The sequence below is a fragment of the Panthera onca genome, chromosome C1 (genome assembly GCF_046562875.1).
Source record: "Panthera onca isolate mPanOnc1 chromosome C1, mPanOnc1 haplotype 2, whole genome shotgun sequence".
Taxonomy (NCBI): domain Eukaryota; kingdom Metazoa; phylum Chordata; class Mammalia; order Carnivora; family Felidae; genus Panthera; species Panthera onca.
Window position 1 is genome coordinate 196,402,024 of NC_138346.1, and position 12,454 is coordinate 196,414,477.

Genomic DNA, 12,454 nt, shown 5'->3' on the forward strand with positions numbered 1-12,454 from the left:
GACTGATAGGGATGGAGTGAGAAGGGCGCCCACAAGAGGTAGGGGGCACTGGGCAGGCGAAATAATAATTATTCACTAAAGCGAAATTCTTGCCCAGGGCCTGTAGAAAAGCGAAAGAGAAGTGTCACAAAACCAGAGCAATGGTATAAATCACCAGGAATACAGAAATACTGAGAGGCTTGCCTGGGAGGGGGCAGGGGAAAGCTGTAGAGGCTTCAGACAAGAGCTCGCTGATCTGTATACCCAGTCCTATTTGGGCACCATTCTGTATGCTTCAGCAACGAGGGGAGATGCGGTCTCCAGGCTTCTCAATGGCCTGGGGGAAATACTCCATGAGTGCCCCCCGTCGGTGGCACTCGGTGCCTCCGTCCTTCGTAGGGGGAATGCTGCAACTCTTATTCTAACCAGGTGGTTCCAGTGAGGACTGGACGTCAACGTGACCCAAGCCAGGCCAATCAGAATTCTTCTTCCCGCCTTGGGCACCTAAGGCAATGGTCTCAGAAGAGACCGTCCAAGAGAATAGAAATCCCCTGCTGAGAGGGGCAGAGTCCAGGGAAGAAGGCCCTAGGCAGCATCCCCATGCCTCCACCCAGCCCCCCATGCCTCCACCCACCCCCCAGAGTGCAGCCTAACTCCAAGTCCCCCTACCTTGGCTTGGCTGTGATGAGCCAGTCGAATTCCCCTTGGGCAGGTGTGCTGGTTTTCTAGGGCTGCTGTTAACAAGGTAACACAGCACAAGAACTTAGAACAGCAGGAGTTTATTCTTTCACAGGTCTGGAGGCCAGAAGTCTCAAATCAAGATCCACACTGCCTCCTCAGGTTCTACAGAGAAATCCCTCTTTGCCTCTTCCAGCTTCTGGCGGCTCCAGGAATCCCTAGGTTTGTGGCTGCATCCATTCCCCCTTTGCCTTTGTCTCCACATGGCCTTCTCCATCTGTCGCTTATAGGGTCACCTGTCATTGGATTTAGAGTCAACCCCCATACCCCACAGTGATCTCATCTCAAGATCCTTAACTTGATTACACCTGCAAAGATCCTTTTTCCGAATTAGGTCACATTCATAGGTTCTGGGGGTTAGGACACAGGGGTTACCATTTAACCCTCTATGGCGTGCTCTGCCTTGTGTCCTTGTAACCCACAGAACCCTCACTCATATGTGCCTTGGCATTAGGCATGGATTGATACCCCGCCCCTTCCTCCCCCCACCCCGTTTTTCCGGTTCTGGACTCAGAACATTTGAAAAACTAATTCTACCTCCTTTAGGGGAATGTGATCCTTTTCTGAGCCTCAGGGTTTGTTTCTTACCTATAAACATGGGGCTAATACAATATATCCACAGAGTTATTGAGTGGATTAAATGAAATGGCCCACAGAAGACCCAGTCTCACCATTTATACTCTCCATCCAGCTGGTCTCCTGAGCCCTGGTGGCAGACAGAGAACCCAGGTCCTTGCAGAGGAGTAACCACATGACGCCTCGTTCATTCATCAGGTTCCCTAGACCCGACAAAAGCAAACTTCTGCAGAGCTGAGGGCTAGTGCCTCCTTCCAAGTCTGTTGGCCCCAGAGAAGGACAGGAATCCGAAGGCTGACAAAATGAGGTTCGCAGTCACATAGGAAAATCCCAGAGATCAAGAAAACACAATATTGGTAGCTGCTCCCCACCCAGTCCTCCTCCACCCTGAGTGCCAGGTCCCACACTCAGTTGCCCTTGACCTCACTTCAATCCTCAGTACAACCTATGTGGCAGCTCTCGGGATCCCCATTTTACAAACCAAGTTGCTGAGGCTCAGGGAGATGTGGCAGGCCCAGGTGAGCAAGTGAACGGTGGGGCCCGGTGGGACCCCACATGCTGCACCTGTGTGCACCACGTTGCCTCAGCAAAGCTCTCCCCCTGAGTGTCTCCTCCCCACGAGCAGTAACATCGAGGCCCTTAGAAGCCCAGCGAGACGACCTTCTGAACGTCCCTCCTCCTTCAGACTTTGTCTCATTCACAGTTGTACGCTAAGTGGCTACAATAGTGCCTGGCACAGAGCTGGCACTCCATAAATATTTGTTGAAGAAAATAATGTGGGTAGAGAGGGCATTCCTGCGGTTAGTGCCTCAGGGAAGGGATAACAGGACAACACAGGTAACAAAACCCTAGGCCCTGACATTAGACATATGACTTAAGAGAACATTTGATAATCCCTGAGAGGGCAAAAGACACCCCTTCCCGCCCACCCTTTCCTACCCTGGAGATAGGAAAGGCGGAAGGAGAATCAGAGGGGAGGGAGAAACAAAGCTTAGAATGTTCAAGAGCCCCAGAGAAGGGAGCCCCAGATGGGTCTTGGGATCTGGAAACGGAGGCCCACGGGCACCCCATATACCTGGTGCTCTGCACACACAGACGAGGAGGAAATGCCTGCAGCTTTGTCCAGGCAGGGAGTGGAGCAGGCTGGGAGAGGCTGAGGCGACGGGGGACCTGGGGCAGGGCGGGGTGGGGTGCTGGGAGGCCAGCCTTCCTGAGGCTGGGAGCTTACAGGAGCACAGAGGTCTCCCATGTGCTACCCCGGCTGGAGTTCATGACCCCGGGGTCCCATCCAGCTGGCAAAGTCTGCAAAATGAGATAATGTTTGTAAAAGCACTTTGCAAATCAGATACCGCAGATCGTTTACCAGCTCCACTTCTCAATCCATCCCCACCACCTTCTAATCAGTGGGAAGCCTTGATTCTGACCATGGATTGATTTTCAACCCTGGTTTTCAATGTCTTAATGAATTTTTGTCTTTTTCTGAGTCTTCATAGGTACGATCGTGGGTGTGCCTCTAGCTGCTTGCTGGATCCGATTTTAAAAGTTTGTCCTTATCCTATTTAACTTTTCAGAGCATATGTTGCCACTGACCACTTCCTCCTGGGGAAATTCTTACCTCCCAGGACTTCTGTGACACCACTGTCACTTAACATTCCCTCTGCCTCTCTGATTACTCCCGTTTGTTTTGCTGACTTCTCTTCCTCAGCTAGGTTTTTTTTTTTTTTTTTAAGATTTTATTTTTAAGTCATCTCTACAGTCAACATGGGGCTCAAACTCACAACGCCAAGATCAAGAGTCACATGCTCCACTGACTGAGCCAGCCAGTGGAGCTCTTAAATCTTGGTCTCAGCTAGCTCTTAAGTCTTGGTCCCCCAGGGTGCCCGGGTAGCTCAGTCAGTTAAACACCAGACTTCGGCTCAGGTCAAGATCTCGTGGTTCGTGGGTTCAAGCCCCATGTCAGGTTTTGTGCTGACAGCTCAGAGCCTGGAGCCTGCTTTGGTTTCTGTGTCTCCCTCCTTCTCTGCCCTTCCCCTGCTCGCACACGTGCTCTCTCAAAAATAAATAAACATTTAAAAAGAAATTTAAAAAAAAATCTTAGTCTCCCTAGGGTTCATCCTTGGTTCTCTCTTCTCTGTGTAATTTCTTCCACAATCAGTAGCTAAGTATGCTTCTCAGGTCTTTTCTTGCCTTTACCCCATATACCACTGGGTCCAGCTGGGTGCAGCTGGGTCCAGCCTCACCTGTCTGTTTGTCGATTGGTAAACATCCATTTTGAAATAATTTCAAATTTATAGAAAAGTTCCAGTAATGGCACAAGAGACTCCCAGATATCCTTTACCCAGCTTCACCATTTGTACACATTTTGCCTCGTTCACTGTTATTTTATCTCTATCTAAACATGTATTTTCACATACACACAATACACACCCATATGGAGACATCCTGACCCTTTCCACTAAATATTTCAGGGTATATTTCCTAAGAACAAAAGTAGTGTCTTAAAGAACAGTAAGGGCATCTGGGTGGCTCAGTGGTTAAGCATCTGACTTCGGCTCAGGTCATGATCTCACGGTCCATGAGTTCTAGCCCCACGTCAGGCTCTGTGCTGACAGCTCAGAGCCTGGAGCCTGCTTCCCATTCTGTGTCTCCCTCTCTCTCTGCCCTTCCCTCCCCCCCTCATGCTCTGTCTCTGCTCTGTCTCTCTCTCAGAAATGAATAAACATTAAAAAAAATTTTTTTTTAATAAAGAACAATAATACAATCATCAAGCACAGGAAATTTAGCATTAATATGATTTTCTTGTCTAATCCACTGTCCATGTTCAAATTTTGTCAATTGTTCAAATAATATTCTTTATAATTATTTTTTCCCAGTCCAGGATCCAATCCAAGATGATGCAACGATTTTATTTTACTTATTTATTTTTTTATTATTTATTCTTGAGAGACAGAGAGAGACAGAGCATGAGCAGGGGAGGGGCAGCAAGAGGGAGACACAGAATCCGAAGCAGGCTTGAGGCTCTGAGCTGTCAGCACAGAGCCCGACATGGGGCTGTACTCACAAGCTGTGAGACCAAGACCCGAGCTGAAATCGGACGCTTAACCAAGTGAGCCACCCAGGCGCCCCAACGCAATGATTTTAATTGTCGTATCTTTTTAGTCTCCTTTAATCTGAAATAATTCCTGAGACTTTCTTTGTCTTTTTTGACCTTGAGATTTTTGAAGATTCCACGGACAAGTTATTTTGTAAAATGTCTTCCAGGTTTGGTCTGTCTGATGTTTCCTCATGACCAGAATCAGATGATACATTTTTGGTGGGAATACCATTGAATGTCTGTGTCTGACCTAGGGCATTTGACCCCCCAGAACAAATCTGTTTTAAATTAATACTCCCCTCTTCTTTTTTTTTTTTTAATTTTTTTTAACGTTTTATTTATTTTTTGAGACAGGGAGAGACAGAGCATGAACGGGGAAGGGTCAGAGAGAGAGGGAGACACAGAATCTGAAACAGGCTCCAGGCTCTGAGCTGTCAGCACAGAGCCCGATGCGGGGCTCGAACTCACGGACCGTGAGATCATGACCTGAGCCCAAGTCAGACGCTTAACCGACTGAGCCACCCAGGTGCCTCTATACTCCCCTCTTCTATATGACACAATCATTTTCAGAAGTAATCATGAAATGATATGAGTGATAATAATGGCCTAGAAAAGAAACACAGAAATACCACTAAACTAAAAATATGAGAACATATTTTTTAAAATTATAGTACACAAAAGGAAAACACAATCGTTAATAGTGTTTAATTACATAAGAATAGGGAAGAAAAACGTATCTGTCACAGAAACACATAACAACCGTACAGTTCCTGTTTTTGTGCCTTAACTGATGTAAATTTCTCAGGACTTCATCAGATTCCACCTTATTCATACGTTCATGTTCAACAGAAAATGTAGCCAGGTTTGTAAATCTGTCTATTCACAACTGATCAAAGAATACTTTTTATTACTGTTAACTATTTAGAAAAGTTTCTTTCATATGAATCATCAGATATACGATAGTTAGAAAAAGTATTCAACACAGGGGCAAGTTTGGAAGAGACTCATAAAAATCCTTTTCACAATAAATCCAAGAAATTGCAGTGCAGCTCCTGGCTTTGTTTCTTTGGGATTGATACTGATTCAAACATCTCTACTGTCAAAAAATTTTCCACTAAAACCCATTCACCAGAAAATTCATTCGTCAAATATTTCTATTATACTTGGTTAAAAACAACAACAACAACAACAACTTCCAAAGTTTTTCTTCTTTTGCAAAAACAGACAAAATGGCTGAAAACTAACATTGTTTGATCCATTGTCTTTCAAGTGTATCCAATTCTTGCTGAAAATGGTTGCAAGCATCCAAGCATTTCCCTTTTATTTCTCCTGGCAGAGTAAGACCGGCATCTTCTGTTGCTCCTCCCCGCTCCCTTCTTGGAAATCTGATTATTTTTTTTTTTCTCTGTAAATGTCCACTTGCCTACATGTGTTGCTGCATAGTTAATGGACTTCCCCACAGTTTCTGTCCGCCCAGCCTTCAAGAAGCAGTGTTAAAGCTGGATATTATACCGTCCAGTGATCAAGGTCGATCCTGGCTGATTCAAATATTTTTGTGTCTGATTGACCTCACCTAAAACTTCACACTTGATAAACTCAGGAGAAAATAGTCATGTTCGGCAGAGAGCACAATCGGAACGGATCCTTCTTTGGATCACACGGTTCTTCAAAGGCTGAGGTTAACTTTTCAAACATCGTCTCCAGCACATGCACAGCTTCGTATGAGCAATCATTTTGTCTGGGAAAGCCTTTTCACTGTTCCTCATTCTGCAGCATTTCCCATCAATGAAGCGAGGCTGAAAAGAACGACTTCATTTTTTTCTAAAGTTCCAAAAAATGTCACGCATGGGAAAAAGACCCCAGCTAGTCACACAGGATGTCAGAATTAAACTGACTGGGGCTTAGTTTCTTTGCCATCACTCTGCTCCCATTGCTTATTTTGAGTCCACTATTTGAACACGGGATATGCAGTTGCTGGGGGCGCGGGGGCGGGGCGTGGGGGGGTTGGAGGCAAAAACTGCACCAGTTAGCTTGAATGGATGAGAACTGAAATTAACTTACTCTGAAAAAAGAAACACATTCTGCAGAATCCACATACACCGGGGCCAGCTGTGTAACTGGGAATTTGCCAAATAAACTCCACGTCGATCCCAACGTTTATTAGAACATAAGTGATTAAAATGTGCTAATTTGAAATACGTACCCGGGTATTTGTGTATATATGTATACATATACACATAATTAAATATATACCAAATATATACTTAAATATATAGTTAAAACTCAAAGTAACAGCAGCAGTGGCTTAGATGACTTCAGACAGGGCTGCTTCATCACCAAATTGCTAGCACATGGTGATAATAAAAAAGAAATCAATGTTAGCCAGTTTCACTATTTTAAAATTTTAGAACACAATTTATTCCTACTGCCTGCATGCAGGGCAGTGAGTCCCTGCCCCACAGCCACACCCTTGATATGCCACTGATCCAGGGCATAATATCAGGAAGCACACATGTCAACTCTTCCTGATACTGGCCATGTTAGCTTTGATCTCTTGGTGAAAGTAGAAACCTTTGTAAAGTTTCCATGTTTCCCTTTTTAAGTAGCATGGGAGAGATACTCTGAGACCACATTAATATCCTCTTGCTTGTGAGCGTTTACCCACTAGTTCTACCATTCTTTGGTGATTTTCTAATTCTTATTCCTTCTATATTTAGTAGATGACATGTTTTCTCTCTTTCTTTCTTTCTTTCTTTCTTTCTTTCTTCTTTCTCTCTCTCCCTCCCTCCTTCCTTCTTTTCCTTCCTTCATTCCTTCCTTCCTTCCTTCCTTTCCTTCTGTATGGACTCATAAATTATTTCATTCAACAGGTTATAATCCATTATTATCATTTATTATTTTGACTTTCAGATTGTCCCTGATTTGGCCAGTGGGAGCCTCTTCAAATTAGCTCCTGTATCCTCTTGATATGTCCCATCGTTCTTTTGAGCACTTCCTTACCTTCTGCTGTGTACCAATATGTATAACGCATAGCAGTATGTGTCTGTGTGCCAATATGTATGTCAGTACCAGGAAAATGACCCAGGGTCCCCCAAATGGAATGTTGGGGACCCCATTGGGGCCCAGTGTGCAGGGTCCTGCCAAGAATACTGGTGCAGGGCTGAGGCGCCTGGGTGGCTTGGTCAGTTGGGCATCCGACTTCAGCTCCCTGAAGATGAGGTCATGACCTCACAGTTTGCGGGTTTGAGCCCTGCATCGGGCTCACTGCTGTCAGAGCCTGTTCGCTGCTCTCAGTGCAGAGGCCACTTCAGATCCTCTGTCCTCCCCTCTCTCTTCCCCTCCCTTGCTTACTCTCTCTCTCTCTCTCAAAAATAAATAAACATTAAAGAATATTGGAGCAGGAGAGAGCAAATCTGAGATCTCCTTTGGATTTGGGCTGCAACACCAGATACTATGTTAGTAGTACTTGATCATGGTGCAGCAGGACGGATTGGGGGATGTGGGTGTTTGTTACCTGGCTCACAGTGATTCTCCCAGTACTAATTCATCATGTCTGTGTTTCCCATGCCCTCAACCAACAAACGCCATTCGGAAAACCACTCCTCCTGTACTCAGCTACTCGGACTGCCATGACAAAATACCATAACCTGGGGGTGCCTGGGTGGCGCAGTCAGTTGAGCGTCTGACTTCAGCCAGGTCACGATCTCGCGGTCCGTGAGTTCGAGCCCCGCGTCAGGCTCTGGGCTGATGGCTCGGAGCCTGGAGCCTGTTTCCGATTCTGTGTCTCCCTCTCTCTCTGCCCCTCCCCCGTTCATGCTCTGTCTCTCTCTGTCCCAAAAATAAATTTAAAAAAAAAAAAAAAAAAAAAAACGTTGAAAAAAAAAAATACCATAACCTGGGTAGCTTAAACAGCAGAAATTTATTTTCTCACGTTCTGGTGGCTAGATATCCAAAATCAAAGTGCCAAGAAGCGTTGGTTCCTGGTGAGGACTTTCTCCTCAGCTTGCAGGGAGCCACCTTCTCCTCATTCTCACGTGGTTTTTTCTCTGTGCACACATGAACAGAGAGCAAATTCTGATGTCTCTTCCTCTTTTTTTTTTTTTAATTTTTTCAACGTTTATTCATTTTTGAGAGAGAGAGAGAGAGACAGAGCATGAATGTGGGAGGGGCAGAGAGAGAGAAGGAGACACAGAATCCAAAGCAGGCTCCAGGCTCCAGGCTCTGAGCTGGCTGACAGAAAGGCCTGATACGTGGCTCAAACTCACTGACCAAAAGATCATGACCTGAGCCAAAGTCAGACGCTCAACGGACTGAGCCTCCCAGGTGCCCCTCTTCTTCTTCTTATAAGGACACCAGTGACCTTATTTAACCTATGACCTTATTTAACCTTATTTAACCTCCTTAGAAGCCCTATTTCCAAGTGTAATCATTGGGAGTTAGAGTTTCAACATGAGAATTTTAGGGGGACACAATTCAGTCCCTAACATTTTCCTTTAGTTCTGGCTCTATGCTTTTATACAACCCTGCCTTCCTGGCTGCACTGATTGTCCGAGGGGCAAGCACCTGACCTAAACTTGACCAATCACAGCACCTCACTCTCCTCCCCTATGTGGAATAGTCCACCCAAAACACATGACTCAGACTGACTTTGGAAGAGAAGTTATCTTTCAATTTAGAGCAGAGGTTCTAAGCTTTTTTTAAAAAAGGTTATTTATTTATTTTGAGGGAGAAAGAGAATGCATGCACATGTGAGCAGGGCAGGGGCAGAGAGAGAGAGAGAGTGAGAGAATCCCAAGCAGGCTCTGCACTGTCAGCACAGAGCCCATCTTGGGGCTCCAACTCACCAACCCTGAGATCGTGACCCGAGCTGCAATCAAGAGTCAGCGGCTTAAATGACTGAGCCACCCAGGTGCCCCCTGACAAGATTTTTTTTTATATATAAAAAGCTAAATAGTAAATATTTTCAGCTTTGGTGGGCAAGGGGGTTATGGTCTCTTTCACAATGATCAATTCTGTGCTAAATTCTGCGCCTGCAGGTGAAAGCAGCCAACGATGATAAATGAACAGCACTGGTAGCATTTGGTCTGTGGCAGGTGAAGTTTGCTGAACTTGATCTACAGCATAGAAAAATGAATATGTGTTCATAATGCAGCTTCCTATTCAAATCCTGGCTTCATCACCTGCTAATTTTGCAACAAAATGTATATTATTTAACATCTCGATGCCTCAACTTCCTTATTTATAAAATATGGACAAATAAGTATTTTGTATGAATCAGGCCGGGTGATGCTAGCTGCTGTAATAAACAGCCCCAATATCTCACTGACTTGGTACAACAAAATTCTTCTGTTTGTCATACTCCACTGCTGACGGTCAGAGGCTAGTGCTGCGTTATCAGTTCTGCTCTGTGAGGTCATTCCGAGACCGACGCTCGTGCGGTTCCATCATCCTTAACACGTGGCTTCAAGGTTGCCCTGTCCCCAGCCCACTGGCAGGTTAAAGAAAGAGAGCACAAAGAAGGCTGTACTGCCTTGAACCAGAGATCATTTCTACTCATTCCATTGGCAAGAGTTAGTCCAATGGCCCCAGCCAGGTGCATGGGGACTGGGAAATGCAGTTCATCTGTGGGTCCGGGAAGAGGAAATGAATTCGATGAGCATCCAGCCAATCTCGCCAGGGACTCCAGGTTATCATGAGGATTGAGTCAGAGAATTCTGTAAAGAGAACAGTGGCCCTCATTAGCACTCAATAAAGGTTAGTTTTGATTATCACTGAAGCTAGATGGGGGAAAAGGAAGGCACTTTTTCCCTTTTTGGTAGTAGAGCCATATCAATGTCATCTGAGAGCCGCCTGCAGTTATGGCTCATATGAGTGGGGAAGGCCAAGCACGAGGAAGAGATGCTGACACAGAAGGAGAAGCCAAGGTGAGAGTCCTTCCTGTTTGCACTAAAGCACCTGCTGTAATCAAACCTGTCCTTCTCTAGTCTTGGTGGGTCTGCAATTAATAACAACAATAAGGGGAGCCTGGATGGCTCAGTGCATTAAGAGTCCAACTCTTGATTTTGGCTCAGGTCATGATCTCATGGTTCCTGAGTTCAAGCCCTGCGTCAGACTCTGCACTGAGAGTACGGAGACTGCTTGGGATTCTCTCTTTCTCTCTCTCTCTCTCTGCCTCTCAGCAAGAGCTCTCTCTTGCTCTCTCTCAAAATAAAGAAATAAACTTTAAAAAAAACGTTAAGAGTAGCAAACGGGGGTGCCTGTGTGGCTCAGTCGGTTGGGCATCCGACTTCGGCTCAGGTCATGATCTCACAGTTCATGAGTTTGAGCCCCGCATCGGGCTCTGTACTAACATCTCAGAGCTTGGAGCTTGCTTCTGATTCTGTGTCTCCCTCTCTCCCTGCTCCTTCCCCATTCATGCTCTGTCTCTGTCTCTGTCTCTCTCTCTCTCTCCTTCAAAAATAAAAACATTAAAAAAAAAAAAAAAGAGTAGCAAATGTTATATGCCAGAAAAGTTCTTAGACACCAACAATTTTCAAACATCAGCCACAACCCATGGTAGGGAGAGGGGCCATGAAGGGATTAATACCAATATTTTAAAAAATTTTTTACATTTTTTTATTTTTGAGAGAGAGAGAGAGAGCACGCGCGCGCATGCAGCGGGGGAGGGGCAGAGAGAGAGGGAGACACAGAATCCGAAACAGGCTCCAGGCTCTGAGCTGTCAGCGCAGAGCCCGACGCGGGGCTCGAAACCAAAAATCGTGTGATCATGACCTGAGCCGAAGTCGGACGCTCTAACCGACTGAGCCACCCAGACGCCCAGGTACCAGTATTTTTTAATAAACAAAATAGATTAGACTAAACTACAACAGAAATTATCAGAGTACATCACACATAGTAAGGGTAAATATTGTTTTATGACTTCTGTTTTATATTATGTGTGTACCGGGTTCTGAAATAAAAGAGCTTTCTGATTGTGGGTTACAGTCACAGCCCTAATTCACTGACCCTTCCCAGCAACGCAGGGAAGGAGGTGTCATTATAACTCTGTCTGTCGTGTAGATGGGAAGACTGAAGCACTAAGAGGTGCCCTCACTTGCCGGAGGCTGCATGATAGAAAATAGCATAATCAGTGTTTGCTGCCCACAGTTTGGCTCCTGAGTCCCACTCTAAAATATACTCTGTATCTTTCTAAGAAATCAGTACCTTTCCTTTTGGCTTAAGCTTCTTCAAGTTGGGTTTCTGTGCTGTGCAAACCCAAGAGTCCTAGCCAATGGAAGCTGGGAGGGGAGGGTGTGGGACGGGCCCAGGAGGTGGAGAGAGGAGGCCGGCTTCTAGACTGGGCTCAGCCCAGAGACCTTCAGCAGGGCACCTCACCTTTCCCAGTCTCTGTTTCCCCCTCCTGGGAAATGCAGACAGCAACAATATATCCCTCAGAGGCTTTTGCCAGGAAGAAGCGAGATGACCTAGAAAAGCACCTGTCCTCTGTCAGGCTGGGCATACGGGCGCAGGAAGCGGGTGTGCAGGGCAGGGACAGCACCTATAAAGATGTAGGGGTGGCATTGAGCACAGTAAGGAGAGATCAACCAGCCACAACTGGAGGATGGGAGGCCAGGCAAAGCATCATGAGTGTCAAAGGCCAGGTGAGGAGCATGAATAGGATCCACTAACCCTGCATAGTCCTGGGAGGTTCCGGAAGGGTGAAGAGGGAAGTTCCCCAGGGTCCTAAGGCACAGACAGGCATTTCCGGTCAATTAAACTTGAAGAATACACAGCATGGTACCTCCATCCCAGGTGGCCAACAGAGGAAAATGGAGTCAAGTATCTCAAACTTATGACTCAGGACGGGTTGGGAGCATGAGGGGGTTGAGGAAACCCAATGTCCGACCTTGGCTGAGGCCTCCGCAGTTCCCAGGGTTGCACGGCAGGCTCCGTGCGGAGCAGGAAGCCAGGAGCTGCTCCAGAGGGCAGGCAGCTGTGAGGCCTCCTCTGGGAAGTCACCCTTTGATCTCCCTAGCAGCCGAGGGGTCCCACTTCCTGCATCCCAGAATGCCTGGTCCAGAAGGGACC

At 46.2% G+C, this 12,454-nt stretch overlaps 1 long non-coding RNA gene across 1 annotated transcript; it reads right to left on the reverse strand.

Moving 5' to 3' along the window:
• Positions 1-741: 741 nt before the first annotated feature.
• LOC132671091 (uncharacterized) lies at positions 742-2,561 on the reverse strand. Its single transcript, XR_009606953.2, has 3 exons — positions 2,369-2,561; positions 1,389-1,496; positions 742-953 (listed from the first exon to the last, which is right to left on the reverse strand). It is a non-coding gene; the product is annotated as an uncharacterized LOC132671091 (long non-coding RNA).
• Between the last annotated feature and the right edge of the window lie 9,893 nt (positions 2,562-12,454).